Source organism: Euprymna scolopes, chromosome 32, assembly GCF_053919585.1.
Source record: "Euprymna scolopes isolate OS-2025 chromosome 32, ASM5391958v1, whole genome shotgun sequence".
Lineage (NCBI taxonomy): Eukaryota > Metazoa > Mollusca > Cephalopoda > Sepiida > Sepiolidae > Euprymna > Euprymna scolopes.
This window is the reverse complement of record NC_136513.1, coordinates 4,972,501-4,995,000: the sequence shown is the minus strand read 5'-3', so window position 1 is coordinate 4,995,000 and position 22,500 is coordinate 4,972,501. Positions and strand designations below refer to the sequence as shown.

Below are 22,500 nucleotides of genomic sequence, written 5' to 3'. Positions count from 1 at the left end.
AGAGCAGTATGTATTTTGCATGGGTACCCAACTTTCTGGCACTGTTTGAACCACAATGCTTTTCTTGGAGAGTGGAACTGTTTTTATTTCTAAAAATTAGAATATTTAAACATTATTGATGCATGCAAGAAGAATAATCTTGAAAATAAAACCCAATTAAAGAGAACAATAAGATTTACAGAAGAGTGAGACTAGGGGAGTTAAATCTTGCATGACTTAACATAGACTATTCATATGTAAATATTTTGTCTTGACTATCATGCTTCATTTATGGAAGAAAACAAAAATTAGACATCCAGTGTAGCAGCAAGTCCTGGGAACATCAACCTGAAAGAGCAGTTGGAAATGACTTATATACCATACATTATGACCATGTAATCCCTACAGCCACCTACCTTGTTGAAAATATTGCTGTAAAACCTAACATATAAGCCAGAGAGAGTTGCAACCTTGGTTGAAGTGAATGTCCTTAATGATGGAGGTCTGAACAGAGCTGAAAGGGAGAAACAGACTAAATATCAAGGTCTCATGTATGATATGAAAAGAAACTGGAATCTTAGCGAGATATCAATCATACCAGTTATTATAGGTACCACAGGGCTTATGAAGAAGAACCTAAAGTCCTACCTAACTAATATTTCTGGTGAACCAAGTGCAAAAGAGATCCAAACAAGTGCACTTAAGGGAACAACGAGGATACTAAAAAGAGTTCTTGGCTGGTGTCACTAAAAACAGGGTAATGTTGACAGCTGGTTTGGCTGCCCCATACTCGGCGTTACAATCTCCAGAGGAAGAAAATTAAAAAAAAAAAGTGAAACGGGGAAACATGTATTGGTGAAATGCATTGATTTAATGTGATCTGTTCTAGATTTTACCAGTTGAGTGACTTGAAAAACTGTTTTGAGCATGTCAGTGAAAACAAAAAAAATGACAAAATTTTACCCGAATGCTTGTATTTGGATTCTTTGTATTCTTTGTATTCTTTGTATTATTTGGATTATTGTTCTCACTTTGGATGTTATTCTCACAACAGGGATTAAATAAAGAGTTCTGTTTGAAATTCTAATGCATATTACTGAGTTTGACAGAAAGATTCCCAAAATTCAACAAGATACACCCGAAGATGGTCGGAGGTTATATTGGATGAAACGTTATTAGATAGGTTCCAGATGCCATATCATGCATGTGAGTTCATAGTCTTCATCTCCATTGTTTCAGACACTAACGAGAACGACATTCTTCGAGTGTAACGGATACAGCCCGTAAGCCTAGTTCCAGCGAGCCTAATCTCAAGACAAGTCACCATCCATCTTCACAGTAATCAGCTGCATCATAGAAGGAAGGTGAATGACATATCATCTATGTCGTTCTCGTCAGTGTCTTCCTTGTACTGTCATTTCTTACCAGAGACTGTCGTCAGTTACGACGCAAGGTAAAAGTCCGTGGTGCTCGCTGGTGGGAGGATTGTTATCCCGCAGGAGCTAAGACCACGCATACTAGAAGCTCTTCACGCAGCCCATCAAGGAGTTAATGCAATGAGCGCACGCGCTGCGGATTCTGTGTACTGGCCCAACATCACTGTGGATATTCAACGGGTAAGGGACGAATGCTCCCACTGCCACCGGATAGCTAAGTCGAACCCGATGCAGCCTCTGTCGGACATCACTGTGCCAGAGTACCCCTTCCAGCACATCTGCTGCGACTATTTCTCATTCAAATACCATGAGTATGTCGTTGTGGTGGATCGGTACTCCAACTGGCCTATGGTGTTCAGGTCGGAGAATGGGGCCGATGGGTTGGTCAGACGCTTGCGGGAATTCTTTGTCACCTTTGGGGTGCCCGAGGAACTGACTTCAGATGGTGGTCCCCAGTTCACCGCTGGAAAGACGAGGGAGTTCCTGAAGTCGTGGGGTGTACACCACCGGCTCACCTCAGTTGCCAATCCCCATGCTAACTGCCGTGCAGAAACCGGCGTAAAAACCATTAAACGGATGTTAATGGACAATACTTCGCCTAGTGGATCCATAGACGTTGACAGCTTTCAGAGGGCCATGCTAATTTACAGGAATTCTATTGATCCTGAAACTAAAGCATTTCCGGCAATGATCATTTTCGGCCGTCCCATCAGAGACCCTATCCCTATCCCGATGGAGCGTTATTGCCCCCACGCCACCTGGACTGAAACTTTGGGACACAGAGAGCATCACTCTAGGCAGCACGAAAAGTGGGAACAACACATGAAAATCTTACCCCCACTGCGCGTGGGTGACCATGTCTACATTCAGAACCTCACCGGAAACCACCCTCTCTGCTGGGAACGCACGGGTACGGTGGGTGAAGTCAAGCAGCATCATCAGTATGTTGTTAAAATCGATGGATCTAGCAGACTCACCCTCAGAAACCGCCAGCATCTGAGAAAATTTACACCGTTCCAAACTATCAACAGAGGAAAGATCATTGAGTCGCTTATCCCAACAGCAATTGAAGAAAATCATACCGATGATGTTACTGAGCCTATAACTTCAGATGCACCCCCACAGGAAAATCTAGGAGAATCCTCGCCTCAGGAGCCGACTGGCTCATTGCAAGGACCTGGACTTCCTGAACCGCCCATGATTAAATCAACAACACCGGCACGGGTGCATACACCCCCTCAAGAAGAAGGACAAGGAGCATCGTTGAACATGAAGCTGCCACGTGCACTTGCGCGCCTGAAGCCCAACAACGAGCCTGGCGTCTCCGAGCTAGCACCGACGCGCAGGCTGCGCAATCGGTGCTGCAAAGATTAGTGGATACTTCCACTAGCTGTGTGTACATAGTGTAAATAGTCGACGGATAATGATGAGTGTGATCATTTTCACGGACAAACACAGGACAAGTTTCTTACACTGCCGTCAGAAACTCGCCATGGGAGGAGTAGATAGATAGGTTTCAGATGCCATATCATGCCCTATGTTCATGCATGTGAGTTCATAGTCTTCATCTCCATTGTTTCAGACACTGACGAGAACGACATTCTTCGAGTGTAACGGATGCAGCCCGTAAGCCTGGTTCCAGCGAGCCTAATCTCAAGACAAGACACCATCCATCTTCACAGTCATCAGCTGCATCATAGAAGGAAGGTGAACGACATATCTAGTTATAAGAATAAAATCTAAAATGAGAACGGTAGTCAGAATAATCCAAATTATCAAGTTTCATATCTAAAACTTCTGATTGTGATAAATACATGTTCCTAGTGATTGTGATAAATAAATGTTTTATTGATTTTAATTTTTTGTTGTTTTTCTTTGTGTTTCAGGTAAGAACACTGAATCTTTGGCGGTAAAAAAAGATGACATATCGGTGAGAAATTATTTCGTTATAATTAATTTTAAAATGACATGTAAATGATACATTTATAAAATCTCAATTCTTAAATTATAAAATCCAAATATTTTTTATGAAGATTATCAAACTCCTTGTTACTCTATGCAGAATAGGGAAGTAAAGGCACCCACTGTTGAGACTGGATTGCATTTTCATATTCTATTCCTTCCATAATTGCTTTTTCGTTCTTTTCTATTTTTTTAACTTTATCAATGGCTATCTTCCTCGTTTTATTTTCAAACCAGAAAATGAAATGCATCAACAGCTAGTCTCTCCCTATTAGACAGAGTCCAAAACAGTCTCCAATCTACTGTCAATCAAGCTCCAACGCCTGTCCCATCACCACAATGTTGCATCTCAGTGCTTGTTTTACAACTGCTTCAGTGGAATGTGCTCTGATGAACACTGGCGTGAACCTTGATGTAAATATCCCTGATAAACCCAACAAGCAGCAAAATCTCACATCTTCACTGAAGAGGTCCCCAGATACCAGAAAACTTTTCTACTCTAATAATTTCTTCCCTCAAACTGTTAGGCTTTCAAATCCTCCACCCCACACACACATTCGCGTTCCTGATTGCAACCACATGCAGAAATTTAAATTTAATGCAAACATATCTTGTTGCTCAACTCCCTACTTAGGCATTGTTCCTAATTCATAACGTCTTAGTGCGAAATGTACCATGTTTGAGGTGAATACAAAAAGAATAAAAAATAGTCTTATCTATAATATATTTCTTTTTGTCTGTTTTGTTTGTCTGTTCATTTTTTTTTTAAACTACTGGACTAATCTAGTTGAAATTTTATATGGATCTTTGCTATGATAAGGTGCAGCGAACTAAGAATTGTGGTATGTTACCTGAGGCATTCTCATTCGTAAGGGAATACTGAGGAGATTTATCTGAGGTATTTTTCTTGTGAGTTTCAGATTATCTTTTGGAGGAAGCTGGATTCCACAAACAAAAACAGCCTTTTGTCTAACTTTACCCTCGTAGGAAGAGATAAATAACAACTTTTTAAAAAAATTGTAAATCTCTGTCTATATCTGCTTGTAGTCAATTCATATTTATATTGTCATTTTCTAGTCTTTCTCAGTCTGACATGTTCGCATTCTTCCATATCATATTGTTATTGTCAAAGAGAAAACAAGCAACTTTCACCTGATATGCTCCCCCACCCATCACCCTACATTTTTTTGTTGTTTATTTTTCTTTTTTTATTTTCATCCTAACCTGTTATTTTTTTCTTCTCCTGTTCCACTTTCATTTCACCTGTCAATTTTTTCTTTCACTTTATTTTCTAATAAAAAACTGTCTCTTGTAACTCTCTCTCTCCCCCTCTCATATAGATTCCACTGAAAAAAAAAAACTGTCTCTCTCTCTCTTATATAGATCCCAATGAAACATGTATGCATATGTGTAACCAATAATGTTTGTATAATAGACAGACTATATACCAGCTCTGTCCTGTATTGATCACTCTAATAATCACGTGAGTTTCATTGGATTTACATCTAGGAAACCAACTTATACAAGCATTTTATATATATATATATATATATATATATATATATATATATATATATATATATATATATATATATATATATATACATTTTATACATATATATATATATACATTTTATACATATATATATATATATACATTTTATACATATATATATATATATATATATATATATATATATATATATATATATATATACATTTATCTAGTGTTTCCTTTTCATATTAAATATGTTTTTAACTCATTTCAAAGTGTTTTTTAACATATTTAATTAACTGTTTGCTCATATATATATATATATATATATATATATATATATATATATATATATATATAGTTAAACAGACGTTATTAAAAAGAACAGAAAGCTTCTATATGATTATAACTTTTTTATTTTTTCTATTTTTCTTATAATCTTTTTTTGTGTGGGAGTTGTCGAAATTGTTCATGTAGATCCCATAAGTATTACTTGTAACCTTACGCCTAAATTTGTCCTTTTCTTTGATAAGGTAATTAGTCTTAGAAAATGAAAGCTCTGAATTACGAAATAAGTTGTGCTTTTTAAATTTTATTGTTCATTTTTGTATCGAAATATTATTTTTTTAAAATCTATTGGATGTATTCACAAAATTTTGTTGGAAGTTGTTTATTTTTTAAATTTATAAATAACTAGCTGTCTATTCCCAGCAGTTTTATGTTTGACACCCCATCCCATCCCATCCCAAAATTATCTCTATATATAAAAGGCAAAGTGTGTGTGTGTGTGCATTTTTTGTGTATGTCCGGCAAAGGCTTTTTGGGGGGTGGGGGAGCGCTCAGATGGGGGCACTGTTTCTTACAACTTTTTATATGCTACATAGATTATAATATCTCCGATTTATGAAAGGAGATTGTGTGTATCTTTAATTTGGGTCACTTTTACATGCTATTTTCGTGATATTTTTGGTATATGCATGTTTCTTTGGCTTTTCCATATAAAAAAGTGAAACTGTGAAAACGAATTTGTGTTCTCGGCCTTTCGTGCCAAGACGTCCAGAAAGCAATAAAGTTTGATCAATGCTGGGGGACCCCCCCCCCCGTCATATCAAACAATTGCTATTCATTTGAACACTCACTTTTTTAGGGGAGCTGTTTTCCCCAATATCTTGATGGGGGAAACAAACAAATATGCAGAAACTGGCTTGCAGCGCCAAAGTTAAGCCGCGTGATGTTTGATCTCATTAAATCCATGCACCTGTCATTTAACTTCTTAATCGTTAAATTAAAACAGTTTTCCTCTCACATTGTGACTGAGCGGGTAAGATGTCAGGTTTTTTTCTTTTTCTTTTCCACCTTTGTGTCAAGACTTCGGGTTCGAGCCTACCTTCCTACCAGAACTTTTTTTTTTACACATCCAAATCACCCGGGAAACGATGGGCACCCCCGCTAGTTAAAAATAAAGTTCAAGTTAGAAGACCTCACCTATTTGACATTTAAGACATCATGGCCACCTGTGATTAAAGTATTGACTTTTATCTAAATGCTGTTGGTAGTAAGGAGAAATCTTGAAAATAAAAAAAGAATGGACAATTTCTATGAAAAGCTGGGGTCTGGAGAGCTTGAAAAATAGGTTAAAAATCCCACAAAAGAGAGATAAAGAGACTGTAGTAGCAATTACAACATAAAAACTATTTTTAAATCCATCTATGTTACAAAACTCATGAGAAGTATAAATATCTGAAGAAATATTTATGGTGGGTTGGTGGTGCACTAATGGCAATGGATTGTTTACCTTCACTTGTGATGAGGGTCTTTGAAAGAATAAAAGAACAGTCTTCTTTGCCCAAGACTTTTTTTTAATGCTGACAATTCATTTGATTAGTAACTTAACCATTACACCAAATATATATATATATATATATATATATATATATATATATATATATATATATATATATATATATATATATATATATATATATATATTTAGATTTAAAAGTTCATGAAAATATTTTTCAACCATCAAATTTACAAAGCCTATATTCAGAACATCAGGAAAATTTATAGGATGTCTTGCTGGCTGAGAGTAACTCAAGATGTTGCCAGAAATAATCACGATAGGGAAGCACAGATTAATTCATGGTGATAACTCATTAATAATCCAAGATGGTAGAGCCACTTGTCACTATATTGATTGGTTGAAATACAGATTTGTTGAGAAGACTGGTATATTTTGATTGTTTGTGATTCTTCAATTATCTTGTTACATGTCCAGTGTTTGTCGCCGATTTTGTTATTTAGGGGGCTGCAAAATGTTGATGCAAGTCACATCCTGTATTAGTAACTTTCTGTTTGAAAATGGAAGCACTATAAAGTCATCAGACCGTTTGCCATACCCTCTGTTGAGGGCAACTTAACACATTAAGATGTTTAGTTTAAATCCAATGACATGGGTTGTGCAAGTATTGTGTGAAAAGTCTGTGTTTATTTATACAACATTGTTATTTATTTTTCTTTGCTATTCTGGGTTCCATTTGCAAGATTATCTATTTTTATATGACCTGCATAAATGTTGATCATCAAGGAAAGTTTTTTTCTGTAGTAATGTGTGTAAAGTTTCATCTTTCCATTTTACCCCTTCTTCTCTTGCATGTGGTGGTTTAGTTTAAGATTTTCTTAAAATACATTTGCCTTTATTTTCTATCTGCACTGTACACATACAGCTTGCATGTGCACACATGTGTATGCATGCATACATGCATCTGCACAGATTTATTTATTTTTGTAGGCTGAAAAGGAAGGGATAGAAACATGGCCGTCTTTATAGCAGGTCAGGTGACCATACAACTGGAATCTTTTACTGGAGGCGTTACAGATTTTCTTAGAGGATTGATATAGTAGTTAAAAATGGAAAATTTCCTTGCAAGATTAATTTGATGTCTTCATGTAATTTGCGCTCCAAATAATAACCACCATGAGCTAAAATGATTTAACATGAAAAATTATTATAAGTGAAGAGACAAGCAAATATTTATTTCAAGGAGTTATTTTTATTTCAATGTGTTTTAATAAATTTTTATATTTAGAAGATTTGTACTAAATCATAGGTAGAATCCTATCTTTCTTTTTTTTTGTTTCATTTTACTTTAGTTAAAGTTCTCAGAAATCAAGGAGGCCTCCTTCCTAGGAGCTAACACTTGATCTTAATATGAGATACATAGATATTCGAATATTCCATTAAAGTTCTCGTTTACATCTCGAACACGGAATTAGTTTTGAGAATATAATTTTCCTCTCACCAACTGATCTTTTAAGTATGTTATAATATATATTTTTGTGATCTCTTTGTCTTACTGGATTCCAGGATAAGAATTCATATAGTTTGGTGGAGTCTCCATTTTCGTGCTCTTACTTGAAGTAACATCACTTGGAGAAGAAGTACACCACAAAAGCCACTGTGCGTAAGGCATAATGAGGAGATCTTATTTGTGTTACGAATACAATGTTATTTTGAATATTTAGTCAGAGTTTACTTGTAGTGAAAATTATGCTCATGCCAAGTTGTTCTGACAAAACCTCTCCACGGAGAGACCTTAGACGCTCAAGGATAGTGTCTAGTACGCATTCAAGTGCTTTTCATTTTCTTTCTTTGAAGATTGTAATGCTGGATATGGGGCAGCCAAACCAACTGCCAACATTCCCCTGCTTTTTATTGAAACCAACCGAGAGCTCTTTTTAGTATCCTTGCTGTTCCCTTAAGTGAAATTATCTGGATCTCTTTTGCACTTGGTTATGAAATTTTCTATGATCATTTACAGTGAAATGTTAGCAACTAAAAGATATCTGTGGACTGATTATAATACTTGCAACCCATTCAAAGACATGGAATATTAAATCTCTTAGCCTGTTATAGGGATGGCCATGGCAAGAAATGTGTGTATGTGTTGGTGGCATTCACCCTAGGTGGGTTGAATCGGTTTCCTTCAAAGCAGAAAGTTTCATATGAATATCTAGTTCACAAGCGGTCCACAGTCGCATGGCAAGAAGGCAATAATGTGAGTAAAATGGTAATTTACAAAACTTATTTCGATATACTCCACTGTTTAGCTCACTCCCTCTCCCAGTTAGGCACCCTGCATAACTGGCAAATCTCCTCTAGGTATTACCTTGCTTTAAATCTCTACTTATAGAAAGTTAAGTATATGTACAGAGACATGACAGAAAAGAATAGAAACCCATAAAAGCAGTTTATTTAAATAAATATATAATTTATAGAACAAAATCAAAAATAAATGGTCACAGATTTAATAACTAACACTTGTTGCCTTCAATGCTAGAACCCTTCTCGATCAGTTGATGAATATCATCTTGAGGAATTTCTTGCCATATCTGATCCAATAGTGCTAGAATTTCAGGCTTAGAAGATAGCTTTCTTTTCTTTTTGCGAAGGTTCTGGTCTAATATGCCCCAAAGTTTTCAATTGGGTTCATATCCAAGGACTGACTTGCCCATGGAAGTTTATTAATCTCATTTTGGCTCAACCAATGTTTTGTTGCCCTAGAAAAGGGACAAGGAGTTGCATCTTCCATAAAACTTGGTTCATTTTACCACTTAAGAATATTGGTTGGAGTCCTTCATGTAATATTGAAACATATTTAGCAGAATTGATGTTTCCTTCGCACTCCACCAGGTCTGAGCGACCATCACTCCAAATTGCACCCCATACCATAACCGAGAAACCCACATGTTTCAGTGTTAGCTGCAGTCTTTAAGTCAAACTCTTGCTGAGGGAGCCTCTATATCCATACCCTTCGACTGTTGGGAAATAATGCAAATCGTGACTCATCAGAGAAAATATTGGTCCAAAAAGTCTTAGGTCTCTCCACTATCTCACGAATATTTTCTGCACTTGATATTGGCACGATGAAGAAGAGGTTTCCTTCTAGCAGTTCTATCATAGTAGCAAAACTTGTGAAGACACCTGACAGCTATCCTAAGACTGACACCAGCTTGTGTTGCAATGTCAGAAGCTTTGCACTAAAGATCCTCTTGAACATTTCTTTTTACAAGACACAAGGTTCTTTCAAAGGGCCCGGTGCGACCTGGATGAGGTTTTGTGCATTCTTTGTCCTCTCTTGTGAATTGTACGATCACTCTATTAGCAGTAGAAAGGATTTTTGAAAGATTTCCTGCTATTTTGTGTTGATTAAGACCACCTTCATGTTGACCCATGATTCATCCTTGCATTGTAATAAGTCTGACGCTCCTTTGGTTTGTGGCATCCTTCAATGTTGTTAGACGCAATTTTTATGAGATACTCTTAGTTATTTCACCACTATTCTCATCTGTAAATAAGCATATATTTATCTTAGGAAAAATATTTAGAAAAGTGTATATCCTTTTTATTCATGTCTGTGTATATATTTACATATCTTTATGTATGGGAATAAGTCCTAAACCAATTAAACAATTATTATGAATTTTGGAATATAACTATTAAATGTAAAGGTAATGAAGGCTATATTTAGTTTTATATAATGGGTCGAATCCCTTTGAATTTATATACTTCCAATTTGTAAAATAACAAAAATAAAAATAGTTATTAATTATAAAATAATAATAGGTATTAAGCAAATATTAATAAATATTCCGCAAATTTTAATTTCTTTGGAATATTGTAAAGGATTTTGAGGGGTATTATATGGACGGAGTAGCATAATATGGATGGAGTAGCATAATATGGGCACAAACTTTAATTTAAATATTTGAATATTGCAGATTTACATTAAATTTGATCAATAGTCATTCGACACCAATTAAGCAAGATTATCAGAATTTCATTTTCTTCTTATGGCCATTTAAATTTTAGACATTTTGTATAATCAAAATCATGTAATGAATTTTACTTATAATTAGAATAAGAATTCTAGATATAAGGTTTATATTTTTATTTTATTCTTCATAAGAGAACATAAAAGTAGTGCAGAACTGTTCTATCCAGGGAATTAATTATACTCGTTATGTGACAGAAATTTAGACTTATATGATTATGAAATATTTGCATCTGGAGGGCACATTTCTTTACTAAAAAGGACCTTCTAAAACACCATACTCATTTGAACTCCTCTAACTCACTCCCTTGTTTTTCTTTCATTCCACATCAAACGTCAGCAAACATTGAGACGGAGACAAAGCTGCTTAAGTCTATGATTGATGATTTGCTAAATGTGGTCTCGTTTGTCAGATAAGATCATTCGTTAGCGCATTTTCTGGTGGACTTTGTTTTTCTAGTGGTACAAAGTAAGTAGATTTGTCTCTTTCGACTCTTTTCAGCTTTGTTCTTCTTTCTGTAATTTCTATTGCCGCTGTAACATTGAAAGCGACAGCTGCTATGACCAGTGATGATACGGATCAACCGCAGCAATGTGGCAACTACCGTTGCTACTGCTGTCACTCGCAGAAAGAAATGCATTCATCTGCATGTGTTTTATATTGACGTTCGTTTTTGTTTGCTTAAATCAAAAAGTCTCAGTCTACTTGTTGGAATCACAGTCTGTCCATGGATGTCTACCTTTGCCTCTACACATCCAATTATCTATCCATCTCAGCCAGCATGTAATCATTTATTAATTTCGTCCTGTACACATACACTGATCAATGTCGGCAGGTGCACATTCACCTATCTCACTGTTTGCATCCATATCCATCCATTTATCTGGACTTGTATACGGCAGGTTAATTTGTATTTTTCAGACTACTGTTCCCATCTCGTCTCATTAAGTAAAAGTGAAACATAAAAATTCAAGGAGCACACGTTTTCGACGGTTTCTCTCGTCTTTGTTACCGTTATTTTCAGCAACGTTTTAGCCATTGTATTTTCTGTCTTTCTTCGGCTGCTATTTGCCAGAGTTGATATCCTTCTTGCAATTTTGAACTGAACTTTTTTATTGAACACACTTTAGATTTCACAATGTTTTAGTCGATATGAACTGATCTTTTTTATTTAACACACTTTAGATCTCACAATGTTTTAGCCGATATGAACTGATCTTTTTTATTTAACACACTTTAGATCTCACAATGTTTTAGCCGATATGAACTGATCTTTTTTATTTAACACACTTTAGATCTCACAATGTTTTAGTCGATATGAACTGATCTTTTTTATTTAACACACTTTAGATCTCACTATGTTTTAGTCGATATGAACTGATCTTTTTTATTTAACACACTTTAGATCTCACAATGTTTTAGCCGATATGAACTGATCTTTTTTATTTAACACACTTTAGATCTCACAATGCTTTAGCCGATATGAACTGATCTTTTTCATATGTGTCTCATTGAACTCGAGAATCTGTATGGAATTTTGAACAGAACTCTTCATTTTCATCCACAAGAGTAGTTTGCTTTCATTTCATCAACGATGATAGAAGTCTTAAGTAATTGAACCTTCAACCTCTACAAGAGTGTCACAATTGAATTTTATTTTGTATTTTATCCTTTATGTCATTGATTCCTTGTGGACAATTCTATTATGAAATTTGGGAGTCATAAACTTATTCTTGTTTTTTGTAGATGTGCAACATTACTATTTATCACTTTTGGAATAGTATTCTTAGTGTTGCCTGTATTGAGGTTCTCAAGGACTCATGGCATCACGGATAAAAAAAACAAAGTAATAATCAGTTCTAAGTGACAGTGACAATCTGGAGAATCTAAGTACTCACACTTAGTATTATCGCAATAGATATTCCACTTTCTCAAAATTGAACTATTTAAAAAAAAAATTGAAAAACAAATGCGGCTTAATTAATAACGATCTAAAATGTTGAATTTTCATCATCATGATCACAATCAACATAATAATTATAATAATAATAATAATGATAATAATAAAAGTGTCCACATAGGCAGGTGCTACACCAAATAATCGTGAAGAGTCAAGGAGAATGGAAAGACTGAGGAGAAAAAGCTCTAACCAGACCTTTACTGGATGAGTGCAAAGAGAACTGGGACCTTGGGTAGGCTTGTTGCCACCCAAATTTCAGTGAAGGTCGATGATTGTTACCAGTGAGAAATGAATGGTAAACTGCTGTTGCAATAACACAAATTTATTTGCAGAGGTTATTGAAAGAGTTGGTGAGTACTGGAAATCTGGACTGACTTGTTGCCACTTAGACTCCCAGGAACTCTATAGGTTGTTGTCATAGAGAAATCTTCTATCATAGCTTGTGTGAAAACAAAACTCCTAATGAGTACATAAAATATTCAGTTTAACATCATTTTGCATGCTGGCATGTGGTAGACGGCTTTTAGAGATTGACCCCAAAGCTAGCCTACTTCTGGTCAAATCTTTATTTATCCCTCTTTCTCTTAAGTCCATCTCTTATCACTTCCTCCCATGTTTTCTTTGGCGTTTCCCTTGTTAACTGACCCTGCTGTCTCAGTTGTTCTAATTTTAGAAAAGGAAATGGGGGAGGGGACTGTCATTTAGCTTTAACAAATTTTATATATAAAGTCAAGACAATGTTCACTTACACTTTTGTTATTCTTTTACTACACCTTTTTGTCATAATACATCTTTTTGTCATAATACACCTTTTTGTCATAATAAACCTTTTTGTCATAATAAACCTTTTTGTCAGTGATTCACAGCAAAGTGTTGTCCATGTTGTAATTTCATCAGTCTTAATCTTTTATCCTGATCAACATTTTATCCTAATCTAAATAAAGGAAAGCAGAGAAGTACTTACATTTGAAATCAGAAGTCTTAATACCGCCACCCAAAATATTATTTACCCATGAGAAAAAAAAAAAGGAAAGAAAAATTATGATTTGCCTTTTTTGCTGTTTTTCTCTCCTTTTGTTGCTTTGACTGACTTATATTCTTCTCTAGAGAGAATAAATGAGAGACAGCTAGTTTATGTATTTAGTGCCATCACCATTTCGTATTTGTTCTTGTCGCTCAATTGTTTAGTGTGTTCTACTTACACAGAATTTGTGAATTCAAGCCTCACCCTAGGTATGGTTATTTTTAATCTGAGTTTGTCTCAAAATGAAGTGAAACATTTCAAATTATAATATTAAGCAAATCGTTTAGTTGTATTTTTAACTTTTTGCAATCTACAGAAAAATTAGCACCGCCATATATGGTATAAAGGTTAGAATGGTCACTAATGAGCTGGGAGACCAACGGTTCAATCCTCAGATCCAAAAACTCAAAAAATAGTATCTAATTCGTTTTTGCTAAACATTCAATATTATGAGATGAGGATCAAGGGAAAGTGAAGTAATCCTGAAAAGAAATGTTGCCCTCCCCTTAATCTCTGAGCCGACAAAAAGAGAGCCTTCTCAGCTATGGTCAATCACTTATTTTTTTAAGATCCCTGACGATATTGGGTAGACCTGCTAGTTTATTATAAATTAATAGAAAAACAAAAATTTAAGGAATACGTATTTTAGACAGTTTCTCTCCTCTTTGTTATTGCTATTTTCAGCAACATTTTAGCCATTTAATTCTCTGTCTTTCTTAAGGTGCTTTTTGCCAGAGTTGATCTCCTTCTTACAATTTTGAACTGAACCTTTTTACACTTTAGATTTTTTAAAGTTGTTTTTACAACTCAACAGGTGTAGATTGTATTCGGTGTTGAATCTCTCTGAACCAATGTTTATGTGCACTTGGCCACTTGCCCAGTGCTTAGTCCTGATCAATTATTTCTTTAGGGCACAAATACAAAAATTGTAATGTTAACTGTCCCTCTATTTAAAACGGACTCGTAGTCTTCTGAGAATGAGAAATGAGAAAACTATTTCATAAAGGGAAACATTCTGAAACTCACTGTTTCATTAATTTTTATATTGATCTGAAGCACATCCATAGAAATTAAATTAAAAAACAACCCACACAAGTTTTCAGTTGAACAAAGTTACATATGACTACATCCTGTTGGAGCATTTATCAGAAGATTTAAGTCTGATATTGAAACTTTTTGATATGACTTGGAGTCAGATGTTTGGGAATCCTAGGAGTTAGGTATTTCTGAATTCTAGGAGTTGGATATTTTGTAATTCTAGGAGTTGGATATTTTGTAATTCTAGGAGTTGGATATTTTGTAATTCTAGGAGTTGGATATTTTGTAATTTTAGGAGTTGGATATTTTGTAATTTTAGGAGTTGGATATTTTGTAATTCTAGGAGTTGGATATTTTGTAATTCTAGGAGTTGGATATTTTGTAATTCTAGGAGTTGGATATTTTGGAATTCTAGGAGTTGGATATTTTGAAATTCTAGGAGCTGGATCTTTTGGAATTTTAGGAATGGGATATTTTGAAATTCTAGGAGTGGGATATTTTGGAATTCTAGGAGTTGGATATTTTGAAATTCTAGGAGTTGGATATTTTGTAATTTTAGGAGTTGGATATTTTGGAATTTTAGGAGTGGGATATTTTGGAATTCTAGGAGTGGGATATTTTGGAATTCTAGGAGTTGGATATTTTGGAATTTTAGGAGTTGGATATTTTGAAATTCTAGGAGCTGGATATTTTGGAATTCTAGGAGACAAAGCTGACTCTTATAACCTGTTGACAACCTCACGACCCTGTCAGTGGAGCATCAGAATATGTTGAGTGCCCTCCTCCTCCAAGCAGAGAGCAAAAGTTCCTCAATAGGGATACCTGATAACCAGGTAGTGCCACGTGATGCCTTAGGATATTATCCTAGTGGTTGTAGGACTTGGAAGTCAGGGTTTAGCACTCCCCTTCCCAACCCACTACTTTTGCCTTTAGCTGGACTAGACAGGTGTTCAGAGAGGTTGATACGTTCATGCGGCTGGTCATGTCAACCTTTTTTCAGATCTACAAAATTTGAATTAAGACGATAACTGAAGGATCAATTTACTGATAAAGGACACATACCCTTTTCTTTCCCTAGGTGAGTAATTAAACTCAGAGACAGAAATTTAAAGTGTCAGTTATCCGCACAAGTATATTGGCTAGGAAACCCTGATGTTACTAGACAGAATTGATTTCCCCGTAGGCACATCCCCTCATTGGACACCGAGGTACAAGGAGAGCATAGTCAAAGAAATACAAAACACTACATGAAGCATTGACAATAAACCTCAAGCTAATGCGAATAAAGTTATGAAATTATGCAAAAAAAAAAAAAAAAAAAAAAAAAACACACATATGCATTGTACATACCCAGATAGTGAAAAGGAAGAAATAATATCCAGTGTACATAGTTCTTGAGTCGGTGGTGGACAAACCTATCACCAAACAAATAAAATTCAAGCTAATGCAAATAAAGTTATGAAATTATGCCTCTAAAAAATACCCATATCTGGACACTGATACTTGTACATACCCAGGTAGTGAAAAGGAAGAAATAACCACTTACTATTTAAAGTGCATATTTCTAGAGTTGTTGGTGAACAAACCCATTACCAAACCTTCATAATAGAAAAATATCTCACAGCTGCGGTTCAAGAATCAATGAAAACAATACGTAACAATACCTTCACAGTAAAAGTAAAAAACAAGAAATATGCTGAACTATTATTAAGGACCACCGCACTACACAATATGAAAATAAAAGCCTACCCTCATAAATCTCTTAACACTTCAAAGGGAGTGGTGAGAAGTCTAGAACTAGATAACTGCACAATAGATGAAAATAAAAAAAAACTTAAAAAACAATTTATAACAGATGTAAAAAGAATCACTATAAAGAAAAACAGTCAAGAACTGAACACCAATACATACATTCTCATTCAACTTCCCCAAACCTCCAATAAAAATTAAGATCGGGTACATAATAATGAAAGTGGATATCTATCTAATCCACTTAGTTGTTATGATTATCATAACTTTGCACATCACAAAAATGGTGTACCAGAAGAAAATTATGTAATAATTTAGAATCTGACCACCAGGAAACTACTTACCAATGGTGAAATGCATAAACTGCTAAGGAGAAGGCTAACTAAAAATTCTGTTAAATATGGAAGAAAGAAAAGGAGATAATGAAAATTAAATACATCCAGCGCATCTCTTTCCTAAAAGCCTGAAAAATTGTCGAGAAGACCCAACCAACTTCCTCTTACTCAATAGTAACTCAACCATTGCAACCCACTTCCAATTCTGAATACCAAAAATCTAACCTCCTCCTAATAAAACTAACACATATGAATCTAAATGAACTCTTCCTTCATAAAAGAACTACTAAAATCCACACAACAATTTACATCATCTTCACATCAAAACCCTATCTACACAACAAAAGATATTCAATAACAACATGTAACATCATCATAAGGCTCTCTCAAGTAGAAAACTACAACAAAATATCCGAATCCCTATGAAATCTAGACCATCAAGATTTCAAAAAATAAAAAACAACCTTCTGGTATGGAAACTACACAAACACATAGTCAAAACCCAATATACACAAATCTAAAATGTTACTGAAAACCACATCAACAATTCCAATCCAGACACAACCATGAAACGATCCTCACTTAAAGGTAAATGTCATGAAAAGCCATGTCAACAATCCCAATCCAGACATAAAGAAGAAACAAAAAGTATGAATGAAACGCCTGAGTTATGCAATAGATAGAACACCATAGAAAAAATGGAATTGGAAGAAAACCATCAAATTACCAAAAACAAATTCCTTAGAACAGAAGATACTCAAGAACACAAGACCTGACACTAAAACGTGGGTCAAATGGAAACGGAAAAAAACATAATACAAAGGAATTGCTCGATGAACTATTTATTTTCAGATTATACAAATCATATACATGTACAAACCACACCTGGCATAGAATGATCAACTGTGGTTGATTAGCTGTAAAACTGAAACATGTTCTGCAGAAACAGAATTTTCCACTGCAAAACAAATAAACCAAACATCATGAATAAATATTTAAAGATATAAAGAACTTAAAGCATAACAACTTTTAGCAAAATGACTGGATTTCACATTAAATAACCTTAACGGGGCTGATATACCGTAAACATGTATAATTCTTCTTTCTCTGAGAAATAATAAATTTTCTAAAACATTCTAATCTCCTTCACAAAAGATAACTAATGAAACAAAAAGTTTAGTCTAAAAAAAAAAAAAATAACGATTAAACTTTTTCTTGGCGTTAAATGACCCCCAGAGGTTGAAATATTGTTTAACAAAACACTCAGTTACTCAAAAACCTCAGTTACAACAACAACAACAACAGCGGCAGCAGCATTAAACAAAATAAAAATTATGTGAACCCCAGAGCGCTGTTGAAACAATCCAATTAGGGAGGCTCTCAGGAAGCTTGGGTCCAACCCGGTCGGGTGTTCAGAAGTAGGTATCATCAACTTTGTATAAACATGATAAGGATGTCAATAAATATTCAGATTGTCTGACAGGAAGGTGGATAAATATGTAGATCAGTAAGTTTTTGCAGGCTGTGATTGATAAGCCAGCAGACAGGTTGGTAAACGAGATGTGTGCAAGAATGCCATACCTGTCTAATCTGATGGGGGAAGTTATCAATTTTTGTGTCTTCTTTCCTTAATGTGGCTCTTTTTTCATCAGTTTCTTCTTTCATGAGAATCTTTTTATTTTTATTCTCTCTTTCTTTAGTGTTGGTATTTATGGTGTATAATCAAAGATCTTAAGGATATTATATCCTTGTTATCTATTATATAAAGGAGAGTTTGTGTATGTGTGTGTGTGTGTGTGTGTGTGTGTGTGTGTGTGTGTGTGTCCAGATAAAACTAAACGACTACAAAACAAACACCCATAAACTTGGTATATTTTTATAATTGGTATTGCACTGAATTTAAAAATAAAAATTATATTTATTCTTTGGAGGTCAACTGGGCCAGGTTTCATCAAAAGGTGTTTTCATCTGTTTCCAATGTTATTTATTATATAAAAAAAGTGAATGATTTATATTATTTTTTTAATACATTAAAAACAAGATAGGAATGGGATAGAAAGAGTTGAAAGAGAGATGAGGAGCGGATGTGGAAAAACAGGGGAGAGGGAAGGATGAAAGATAGAAAGACGGATAGAAATTTTAATATAAATATGTTACACATACACTTTTAAACGTCTTCTATTTTTTTATGGCCTTAGGCAATGCCGGGTATTTCTGTCAGTCTCTATAAAGCTATAGATATGTATATGTTTGTATATTTGTATTTACTAGATTCACTTCTACACTAATTAACTGATCATTATAAATTTTGTAACACATCTGCAAAGCCTAAAGGTGAGTAATGTGGGCTATGTTTGGTTTAATTTAGTTTTATGTAAAACGAGCAAAGAGAGGATGCATGATTTTCATAAAAAATTTGAATACTTCCAATTTTTATGAAATTTTGACAAGAGATATTAGACATCAATTAATATATATTTCCTAAATTTTACTTTATTTGGAGTATTCGGTTTTTAGGGGTCCGAATATGGGCACAACCTCTCATTTGGAAATTCAAATATTTCAGATTTGTATTAACTTTGATCCATTAGGCATCAATTAAACAAGACTTCCTAGATTTCAAAGTCTTATTAAGACCCTTTACACTTAATCCTTTAATTTTAGAAACTTTCAAGAATAATGAATTTTGATCAAAATTGGAATGAATATTCTAGAAATAAATATTAGTATCATTATATCTTGGTTTTCATCTTTCTAATGGGATATAAAATAGTGCAAAGCTGTTAACTACGGGAAAGTAATATTTTCTAAAATATGAATAATATATAAGAGGTGTTCTAAAATTAATGCCTCCTATTTTTTATTCCGTCTGAATGGATCAAAGGGGCTTGCAAATTGCATTGACTGAACTTGGGCATTTATGACCTGAAAGGTTCATTTCTCTGTTACAGATATTGACAGTGTAAAACTCTAAGAAAGCGACCCCTATCATGGACATGCGCCAGAAGCAGAGATGTGTCATTAAATTCCTCTATGAATGCCTGTTGAACGTTTATCATGTCAGCACAGTTAGGAGAGGAGTTTGTCGATTTCAGAGTGGCAACAGAGATGTGAGTGACAAAGCGTGCTCCAGACTTTTATGACGGAAACATCAAAAGAGGTTGGCAAACGTGCATTGGAAATGGTGGTGACTATGTAGAAAAACAAATTCTGGATCATAAAAGGTTGCTCGTTTTAATAGGACCATTCCCATTTTCATAGATCTTCAACATTTTAGTTTTTTTAGTAAAAAATAGGAGGCCTTAGTTTTGGAATGAATTTCATAGAAAATGAATAGTTTCTATTTAAGTATATCATTCCTTCCATTTCGAAGATCAGTTTAGTAAGTTCATTTAGTAGAGTACAGGACTTCTATCACCTATTGCGTTTGAGTTTTGAATCTTACTATGCCACTGATGAGTTGTGCTGACAACAAAATATGTGTCTCTGGATAGTTTTTCTTAAATATAAAACTGTAGTGTATGTATGTCTCTGTGTGTAAATATTCAACCGATAAACTCATAAACTATTATTCACATAACACTGAAATTAACAGGAAATAGTAATCATACACCAAGGATCGATTATAACAAATAAATCTTTGTTTGGATGGATGAATAATGCATACAAAAATCGGCAAGTTGGAATGCAAAATGTTTATTTCAACTTGCCGACATATTTGTATGAGTAAAATTAATCATTGCTAAAAGTGATTTAATTTTAAAACTTTCTCATCAATTTGTCAGGTTAGTTTAAATGGTAGGGAATATATCTGGCGCGCTAAATGAGGGAACGTGGCTGGAGCGTTAAATGTTTTGGTTTTGATTCTAGCTGATGGCACCGAAGTACAATATAATATTCAATAGAGAATTGGCTCTGTAATAATAAATACAAAATCTGTATGAATTAAAATTTATTTACAACCGACAAGGTCAGGCGCTCCCATGCTATTAAATGAATAAATGCAAAAGAAATCATTACCATGAAAACGGTTTACTGTTACTGCAATCAATAATACAAGATAATCATTTGAAATACTGGATATCTAGTAGAGAGCAAAAGCATAAGCACAACCTTTTGTATATCTAATTCAAATAACTATAGTTTAAAGAGTTTATAATAAATTAATATTTGATGCTATTCATTTGTAATTTTCTTGTCCTATTTTACCTAAAATTTATGCAATACTTAACAGTAATTAAAGTGATTTAATAAAAACTGTGTCAATTCCCAAGACATTTCTTTAAATATTATGTTCATTAATTGGTCCCCCCGGACAAAAGGAGGGTGGACCTGTAAATTCACCCTTGTCCGTTCGTCCGTTTGTCTGTTCATCCGTTCGTCTGTCCGCACTTTTCTCAATAACTACATCCTTTGAATTTTTTGAAATTTTGCATAAACATTAAACATGATATGAGTAAAAAAGTCACATAATGGATTTTCCGGGGAAATTCCGGTTGCCCCCCTCCCCCTAGGAGTGCCTTTCGGGTTAAAATGGCTAAAATTGACACTTTTGTGCTTATTAAAAAAAAATTGATGGCTTGGATTTTTATAAAACTTCCTGAAAAGTTGTAACTAACTTATTTCTATATAATTTTGTTTGTCTATAGTTTGTGATAACTCAGGGGCTCTTTTAGGGCTAATAAAAACACTGCATTTTTTGGACTATTTTACCATATCTGCCCAAAATTTTCTATGTATGTCTATTTAGTAGTTTTGCATGGTGCAGAATTCAAATTTAAATATGTTCAGGCTTTGGGGACTTTTGGGGCTAAATGGGGGAGTGCGAATGATGGACTTAGTCATTTCTTTTTTTGCATGGTACAGAACTCAAATTTACATATGTTAAGGCCTAAAACTGCACCGTTTGTTCATTTTCACCAGGATTTGACCTCCCCTGGGGACTTTTGGGGCTAAATGGGGTGGAGGAGGGGGGGGGGCAAATGCTGAACTTTGTCATTTTTTATCCCTTATTCTTGTGCACTCATGGGGGACCATGCATGCTTCACTTATTAATATATCATAATTAATATGGAAGCACTTCAAATATAAACTTAAGGATATGTAATGAAAAATACTTAAAGCTAGATTCACACTCGCCAGATGGTGGTTAGTTTTTGCTTATATATATTATTGGCAGAAGCTCTTAAAAGCATCATTTTTAAAATTAAAAATTAAAAATAAATAGATAAACTGTTTAAAAAACCAATTGAATGCAAACATTTTATTAAATGAGTAAAAAAAAAACAGCAAAAATCATTTGATTTGTTTTTCTTCTTTAGTTTTTTTTGATATCTTTGTTTTTTTTTCTCTTTTTTGTAATTGATATATATTTTATTAATTTCGGATCTTAGAAAATCCATCATCAGAGACTGAAGGGTCCTTTTTTGTTGTTTCTTATTTTTCTTTAAGTTAAATATCCGTGTCCTTGTGTTGGTATTTTGAGAATATGTGCTGCATGCATACGGGAGAACTCTTCCATGTGAGCTGCGTAGGTGTATGGTAATCGTAATCCAGTGTTAATAAAATTGGCAGAAACTGTAAATTTATAAAATTAAAAATTTAGAATAAACAGAAGATACATTTCAAATCTTTGTTTTTATTTTCTTTTTGTAATTGAAATGTATTTTCTGTTTATTCTAAATTTT

General features: G+C 34.3%; 1 protein-coding gene across 12 annotated transcripts in view; it reads left to right on the top strand.

The window, feature by feature from the left end:
- Positions 1 to 22,500, top strand: part of LOC145256191 (1-phosphatidylinositol 4,5-bisphosphate phosphodiesterase beta-4-like) — a 521,907-nt gene that overhangs the window by 167,141 nt on the left and 332,266 nt on the right. For 2 of the 12 annotated variants that reach the window (XM_080114785.1, XM_080114786.1), the window contains one exon: positions 3,302 to 3,345. The exons of the other annotated variants lie outside the window; for them this stretch is intronic. The gene's annotated coding sequence lies outside the window, so the exon portion shown is untranslated. The remainder of the gene's footprint in view (positions 1 to 3,301; positions 3,346 to 22,500) is intronic. 12 annotated transcript variants of the gene reach the window in all.